We start from the raw sequence: 8,554 nt of genomic DNA on the forward strand, positions 1-8,554 counted from the left end.
CTGGTGTTAATGGAGAAAAGGTCTCCTGCCTCTCGACACCCCCTTACGAGGAAGTTGTAGACTGCGATGAGGTCTCCCCTCAGCCTCCTCTTCTCCAGGCTGAACAGGCCCAGTGCCCTCAGCCGTTCCTCGTACGTCTTCCCCTCCAGGCCTTTCACCATCTTCGTAGCCCTCCTCTGGACACTCTCCAACAGTTTCATGTCCTTTTTATACTGTGGTGCCCAGAACTGCACACAGTACTCAAGGTGGGGCCGCACCAGCGCAGAGTAGAGCGGGACAATCACCTCCCTCGACCTACTAGCGATGCCGTGCTTGATGCACCCCAGGACACGGTTGGCCCTCCTGGCTGCCAGGGCACACTGCCGGCTCATATTCAACTTGCTGTCTACCACGACCCCCAGATCCCTCTCTTCTAGGCTGCTCTCCAGCGTCTCATCGCCCAGTCTGTACGTGCAGCCAGGGTTTCCCCGTCCCAGGTGCAGGACCCGGCACTTGCTCTTATTGAACTTCATGCGGTTGGTGATCGCCCAGCTCTCCAACCTATCCAGATCCCTCTGCAAGGCCTTTCCACCCTCATCCGAGTCCACAACTCCTCCAAGTTTGGTGTCATCAGCAAACTTGCTCAAAATACCTTCTATTCCTACATCCAGATTGTTTATAAAAATATTGAAAAGTACCGGCCCTAAAATGGAGCCTTGAGGGACCCCACTAGTGACCGCCCGCCAGCCTGACGCAGCGCCATTCACCATAACCCTTTGGGCCCTGCCCGTTAGCCAATTGCTCAGTTTCATTGCTGGTCAATTTGGTCTCTGTATATATATACAAATTATTTTCTATACACATGCAGGGCAGGCCCTTACTCCAAGAATTGTTCTTACACTCTTATCTCTGGAAAGCTTTTCCTTTAAATTTAAGGAAAGTTGATTCTAAGAGAGAGCTGGAACTCCCTTTTCCAAATAACCACTCTGATTCAAGCTGACTTTGAATGCCTAACTACAAATTTAACAGAGCACATAAAAATACAAAGAAGTTAAAATACTCTTACCGTTTGAAAAATATGAAGAAAAAAAATCAAAATTTGTATGGTTATACACCCTAGGTAGGATGGATTTAATAACTTCTTAGTGATGGATGCTGTCCCACATGAGCTTTCAATTCCAAATGTGGTTTTGACAAAAACTTCTGTTTGTCAAATGTTTTAAAAAGTCATACTTCGTGTTGTATAAGAATATTTCAAAAAAATAAAGCTCATACACCTAGGATAAACTGTATTCCCATATTCCACATTTTTAGTGTACTGCTTTTGAAAAGCATACCAAGCATTCTATAAATATTTATCATATAATACATTTCCTTTAGTAAATATTTAAATAGCTATCTAATTATACAACACAGATGTAGACTTCCCCAGAGGTGGGGGAGAAGTTGATGCTAGGTGTTACTACACGAACTCCGCAACCTGCTTTTGCAATAGTGGTGCATCACAGATGAAATAACCTGTTATCTAGAACAAATACATAGGTTTGATTCAGTTAAAAGGTTATTTCTCTGAAACAAAAAGCTCCAGTGAGTGGGAGCTTATTTTAATTGTATATCTGTGCTGCTCTTGGTCATGATGGAGATGTTTTTTCTTAGGCTTTTCAGTAACAGTAATTTCCCTGTTTAAGGAAAGAGACAATCTGCATTAAAACACACTGGTAGAGTTGCAAGGTGCAGATTTCCTAAACAGGATATGACCTGGCTTCTCAAATCCCATGTTCTCAAGGCATTAAGTTGTTGGCAGTTTGGCAATTGTGTTACGTTGTGTCTGTATCCTGGGCTTAATCATATGTCTGTACTCCCTGCCTTAGTCTTCCACTTCACCTCTTATAGTGAGGACTCTGTTTTTCCTCAGCTAAAGATACATGTATTGCACGAAACATGTTTCTTGCTGGACTGTAGAGTCTTCAAAGGAAATTCAGAGAAGGTCAGTTCTTGATAGCTGTGGAAGATGAGCGATCTACTTTGCTTTTTACCTCCAGTCAAAATATTCCAGAGATTGGAAATCAATGGCAAAAATATGACGTATTTGCCTGTGGCTTTATCATGATGTCATTATAGGCATGTGATAACAGTGCTCACATAAGACACAATAATAGTACACATAAGCATGGTTGTGCTCTGCTTAACTTTTAAGCTTATTCTCATTTCTGCTTTTGCCTCTAGCACTACTTTCCTCTGATGCTTTGTGATTTGAAAGCATTCCCAATGGGCCAGGAGCAAAGCCTTCGGTTTGTGGCATCCTTGTCGCTCTCTGTTCTCTTACTGGCTTACCGTTCTGTTAATGTAAATTTAATTGCATGCTTTTGAACTATTTGTGACAACAAAAGACATGTGCAATAATAAACATTGGCAGCTCTTTTCAATAACAAAGGTATCCAAGAGCTGTTGTTTGGCTCTATCAGTTTCCTGAAGAAAGGACTTTCATCTGTAACCTTTTAAGCAATTTATCTGTGACCAAGCATGTTAAAAAATACTCCTTGCATATTCCAGGGCTTGCAGCTCTTTTATGTGTTGAAGGGCCTACGGAGCTTTGTTTTGTTATTATTATTATTAATTTTTTAATTTGAAAAATACCATAAAGAGAAACATAAAAGTAACACCATTTTGACAAGTTATGAACTATTTTGTTTACTGGGGCCATGCAGAAGAAGCACCTTCACTTTCTTGCTTTAATTTGAAGTCATTTTTTCCATCTCCTTCCCTGATTGTTACTACTCTAAACTCTCCCACTGAAAAAAAAAAAAAAAAAAACCAAAAAAAAAAACACTCAGATACAGTATGAAGACTAATGACTAAAAAATACAAAACAGGTAAGAATGGTGTAATTTTTTAAGGTAGAAATTTGGGCCCTTAAACAGCTCAAAGGGCTTGTCTATCCTAGAACACTGTGGAGATTAAACAGCTGCAGAATATGATTAATTCTAGGCTACTTCTTCCTTTTGTCTCCTAACTCATGTTTTCACCATCTTCTCATGAAGATAATTAAAATAAGTTGCTGTGAACAACATCTTCTGCCATCACTACATTATACTGAAGCTGTGATATTTGGCAGAATTTATCTTTCAGTGTGAAAGCAAACATTTTAAAGCAGGCAAATAATGTCTCACTGGAAGATGTGAGTTAGCTGAAGATTATGTTAAATATTAATTTGGGAACATGCCCAAAATTCTGATCTCTTTACTTCTTAGGTGTTTTGTTTGTTTGTTTGTTTTTGTTTGCTTGTATTTTTAACTCACTAACATTCATAGCACATTTCAAGTTATTCTCAAATCCAGATAAGAGCATTTATGATAGCAGTACAACAATACACTAACCTCTAATACAATAACCTATTTAAAAATTTAACCTTGAGGTATAAAGCATTTTAGAGAGATTCTGTTAAGGTATGGAAGTATGGGGTCCTCTTTGTTTTGCTACTTCTGTGTCATTGGGACAGTAATATATACAAAACAGGATTGGTGCATGTGGTGGTTTTACTCAGGTGGGCAGCCGAGCTCCACCACAACCACTCTCTCACTCCCCCTCTCCTCAAAGAGGAAGGGGGAGAAAATACAACACAGAGAACTCGAGGTTTGAGATGAGAAAGGTTTAATTAAAGGGAAAGGGAATGGGGAGGAAAAACAGAAACAAAAGAAACAATAAGTCCGCGCGGAAGCACAGAGAGAGAGGAAAAAAAAAATATTCTCTACTTCCCATCAACGAGCGGTGTTCGGCCACATGTTGGGAAGCAGGGCCTCAAACGCGTAGTGGTTGTTCAGGAGGAAGAGCCCCCTCCCCCACAAGAGCCCCCCCTTTTATTGCTGAGTGTGACATCAGGTGTTATGGAATATCCCTTTGGTTGGTTTAGGTCAGCTGTCCTGGCGATGTCCCCTCCCCATCACTTGCCCACCCTCAGCCTGCTGGCTCTTGGGGGCTTGGAAGGAGTCCTGATGCTGTGCCAGCACTACGCAGCAATAGACACAACACTGGAGTGATATCAGTGCTGTTCCAGCTACGAGTGCAGAGCACAGCACTGTGTGGGCTGCTGCAGGGAAAAGGTGACTCCAGCTCAGACAGACCCAACACAGTGCATGGATGAAAATAATGAAGAATAAGGCGGACAAAATGATAGTAGATTCTCAAGTTGATGCAAAGCTCTAGAATAAACAGTGAAAGCCAGTACACTAAGAAGGTAGCAGTAGCACAAAACATCATCTCTTCATGTGTTTCTATAACTCTGCAAGGACATTGTGGGACTTGTGTGCAGAAAATGAACTAGCCAGATATAGCTGAATGTAATCACCGTGATTGAGATCAATTAGGATAGAAGAAACCGAGTAAGAAGAATCAGATGATGTTGCTGGATAAGAAGGAGCTGGCTGGCAAAGTGTTTGTGGTATTTGCTCTGATTGTGGCATGGATTTACACTGATAAGTTGATGACCAAGGTTAATGCCCAAGCCAGAGTCAGCACCAAGACAGCTGTAGCACTTTTGGGAGCTCTAAGATTTGGAATGATTTTGGTTCTTGTAATGGAGATGAAACACAGAGTAAATGCTAGCAGCAGGAAGAAAGCCAGACTAAGCTGGAAAATCTTGCAAAGTATGTCTCCCAGAAGCCAAGTCTGTTGGGCAGGAGAAGCAAGATTGAAGAGTATGAGGATAAGAGTAAGCAGGTCTGTCACAAACAGGCTGGGAAGTGTATCCAGATGATTTTTCTTTAAGGAAATGTACATAGCCAAGAATGAGACAACCAACGCATTAGTAGAAAATCCAACAGTCAGGACAAGTCTAAGTTCACAGGAATATTTCTGAGCAGAATTTGTGTACATTGCATACAGTCTTTTGAGAAAGCTGATTTTAAATCTGCAATCTCTTGATATATTCAGAAAGGGATGATCATTAATACTTCAGTATTTCTTTTAATCTGTTTTTGACAATGCCTTTGCTCTCTGTGTCATCAACAGGTAGTTGGACTTCCATAGAGATCGTTAAAAAATCAAGTTCTGAAGGCAAGGTTGACAGTTTTTTGCCCGCTTGACAAACAAAACTTGAGAATTTATTTCTTCTGAGACAGGAGAACCAACATTCTAGTTGCTTTTGCCACAGTGTACAATGCTAAGTCCTGCTTGAGGCAAAACAAAACAATCTTATCCCAGAATCCTTCTCTTTGAATAAAGAGAGATATTATTGGCCCTAGCTCCTGGTTTTGGAAGCAGGGAGGTGTTGTAAACTGTGGACTATGAGTAATCATTATGCAACTCGTGCATGAATGCTTTCCTCAATTCAGCAGGCTTTTAAAGTGGATCCTTGCCAGAAAAGTACCCTTGGGCCAGATTGGTATGCCAATAATTAAGAGCACTAATTGTTATGGTCTGAAAAATCTGAAGGTAGAAGGGTGAATAACACACTAATGTCAAAGCTCAGAATGGAAGAGGAAAGTTAAAATGACAGTGCTCCCTGCGGATGTCACAGAATTTATCTAAATTCAGGAAAGGTTACAGAGAAAAATGAAAGTGTTCAATTTCACAGAGCTGGGAGAAAAGACCCTGCAAAAATGATGGAAGCAAATTTCATAGGTGAGGATATCTTCTATTAGGTCAGTTGATGAAGCTGAAAGAAATAGGCAAGCTTCTGGGCTTTGAGTCCCATCCTCAGGTCTGAGGAGAAGCAGTAAAATCCATGTCAAAGAACAATTAGACAGTTTTCCACATATCGGGATATTCTGATTGTCTGCTGTAGTCTCTAAGAAGTATTCATTCACTCAGCAATATGTATTTAAGCTTGTTCAAGTGTGAATATTGCAATCACAATCACATCTGAATTGCATGCTTCCAAATTAGCAAAACATGACAGCAAATTCTTCCAAAGTACCCTGGGGTGAGTCCACTGTTATCCAAAGATGTGTTGGATGGGGGTGTACGGGGATGTATTACATTGCATCACATTCGTCGTGAGACCTGGGCATTGAGACAAAAGCCTTGCTGCAGGGTGGTGGTATTCCTGCTTGTGGAATACATCTGTGGGTTGGTTATGGTTTGGTTTGGTTTATTTTTAACTCAGTTACCACTGTTTTTTTGTTAGCCAACATTGTTGTAAACAGATCAGACATTTGTATCTGAACACTGCCAATGCACCTTGCCCACTTTCTCTGCACAGATGAAAGATTAGCAGCACCAGTTTCTCCTTGTCCAGTCATAGTTGCATAGATGATGTTTTAACTTTGTTAAGGTTTGCTTTATGATGGAGCGATCTTTCTTGTTCAGCATTTGTCACATTTAGCAACAGGAATAACACGAAGAGACAGTTATCAATTTCTGGATTGCTAAAGATTTGCAGTGGTAACAGGGTATGCAAGAAAAGATATGACTTGTGATATATGATCCTGGTATAGGTCAGGATGAAGAATGAAGGAGAAAAGAAGAATGTAAAAGGAGGTTCATGGAGATAGATGCTGAACTTACTCTTTGTGTTGTGGAAAAGGGTAGCTGCAAATGTGCTACTAAGGTAAGGAGTGAATAGTTGATTTGAAGTCAAGCCTGGCTGCCACCATTCTCATGTTGTCATGAGTCAGTTCAGTCTCGGAAAGTGCCAGGCTGCCAGCACAAGAAAGGGTGTGATGCTGGGGCATTGCTGTGCACTTGAAAGTGTGGTCTGCAGAAGCCAGGGTTGCTGCCAAAATGATGTGTGGAACCACAGCCTGTGGTCTGACGGTATCAAGACTTTGGTGGCAGTCCTGGCTTATGACTTCCCAGCTCCCTCTCCCTCACCGCACATTCCAGCCTCTGTGGTACAGCACACTGCCCACTCCGTTGTGCTGATAAATCACTTGCATATCAATGCTATAGAGCAGGTCAGAAAATCTTTAACTAAAAATAAATCTGAAGGGCTCGAGGGTTTGGGATATGGCTAGCCAATTTAATCTGAGGCTGCAACTCTCTGAGGTAAAGTATGGCAGTATATTGGCTTGAAGTTTTTCGCCTCCACTTTTCCCACCCTATGACTGTTCTGCACTAATTCTGTCCTCTCGGTTGTACCACACAGCTGTCCATGCAGTGTACACGGTGTACCCTGGACTTGCACAGCTAGAGCAGGGGCATTTATTTGGCACTTGTTCTGCTTTGCTGCCATTGCCTTGAGTGGGGCAGCTCCCATGGGCTGTGCTGGTGCAGGTTGGGGCCTCACCCCTTGTGCCACCCACTGCTTGATTCAATTGCTCAGTTCACAGTGTCTTGTTTTTCTCACTCCAGCTTTCCGCCTTCAGCTTTATGCTTTCTCTTAAGGCAGGGCCGCAGTCTGCCCCACACATTTCCAGGTTTATTCCTGGTTGCAGTTGGTCTCACCAAGTAGGAAAGTATGAATTTGCAACCTTGTGGTTATTTTTATATAAGAATGTCTTAATACACGGTGGATGTTTGAGTCTAGCTTTCGATGTTTTTCAAACGGTGTCTGTATTTTGATTTTTAATTTGCCTCTGAGCAAGACTGTCTACAAACATTGGCCAAATCTGCCTATCTGGGACCTGGAAGGGGTCCCTGGAGAAAGCACTTCAAGTCATTTATTCAGCACTGGCTGCTTTTACATTTGGCTTGAAGTCTGACAACTTTCCACCAGACCTGCAGCATAGTAAAGCACATCCTCTCTATGACAGCAGGAGAGCCAAGGAGCTAGCAGGTTGCAGGAGTGAATGCTATAAAACAGATGTTATTAGTGGGCTTCACCAAGGGTGGGAGGCTGAGTACAGTAGCCCTATTACAACCTCCAAGGTGGGCCACAAGATTGCTGTCTTATGAGCAAGCTGTGCCTGCAGTATTTGGCTCAGCATTGCATCCTGAAAATTCCAGTGCTGAGAAGCACTTTTGCGCTATGAGTAAACTGTAAGCTAGATTTGAAAGGAAAGATTTTGATTAAAATCAGCATTTCAGAGCCTTCAGCTGGCAGGTGGTGTGGTGTTAAGGATGGACATCGTTGGAGACTCCTGCGGTAAAGAGGCCCCATGTCTGAGTGTTTAAACCAGGTTCCATCCAGTTGTGATGGTGGTTTTTAACAGTCAGAGGAAAAAAAATATTGCTGTATATTTACACATAGGGACAGATTCTGCTCCCATTAAAACCAATGGCAGTGTTCCCGTTGATTTCCATGGGTGCCTGCCTCAAACTGTTTGAACAGTAAATATATTCTTCTGGGTGGGAAACCATGATAGAAATCCCTCTCACAGCCTGCTCCCAGCGCTGCAAATGTCAGGGTTTTTCAGCGCTAGGCTCAGAAATGCTACTTCTAATTTTAAAATCCTTTTAAACTTCAACCACCATATGTGGCCTTACTTTGCAGCTGTCAATCATAATCAACAGCCAGTATTATATTAGCTTGCATTTACCTCTATTCTCCCTGTATGTGGAATTATTTCATTTTTATAAATATCAGATATATCACAGTAATTGGGAAATATAGTATCAGCTACAAACATTTGCTCCCCAAGTGCTTTTAATCAAATAATAAATCTTGATATTCTTTAGTTTCATAGACACTAAATGA

Source organism: Anas acuta, chromosome 1 (assembly GCF_963932015.1).
Source record: "Anas acuta chromosome 1, bAnaAcu1.1, whole genome shotgun sequence".
Lineage (NCBI taxonomy): Eukaryota > Metazoa > Chordata > Aves > Anseriformes > Anatidae > Anas > Anas acuta.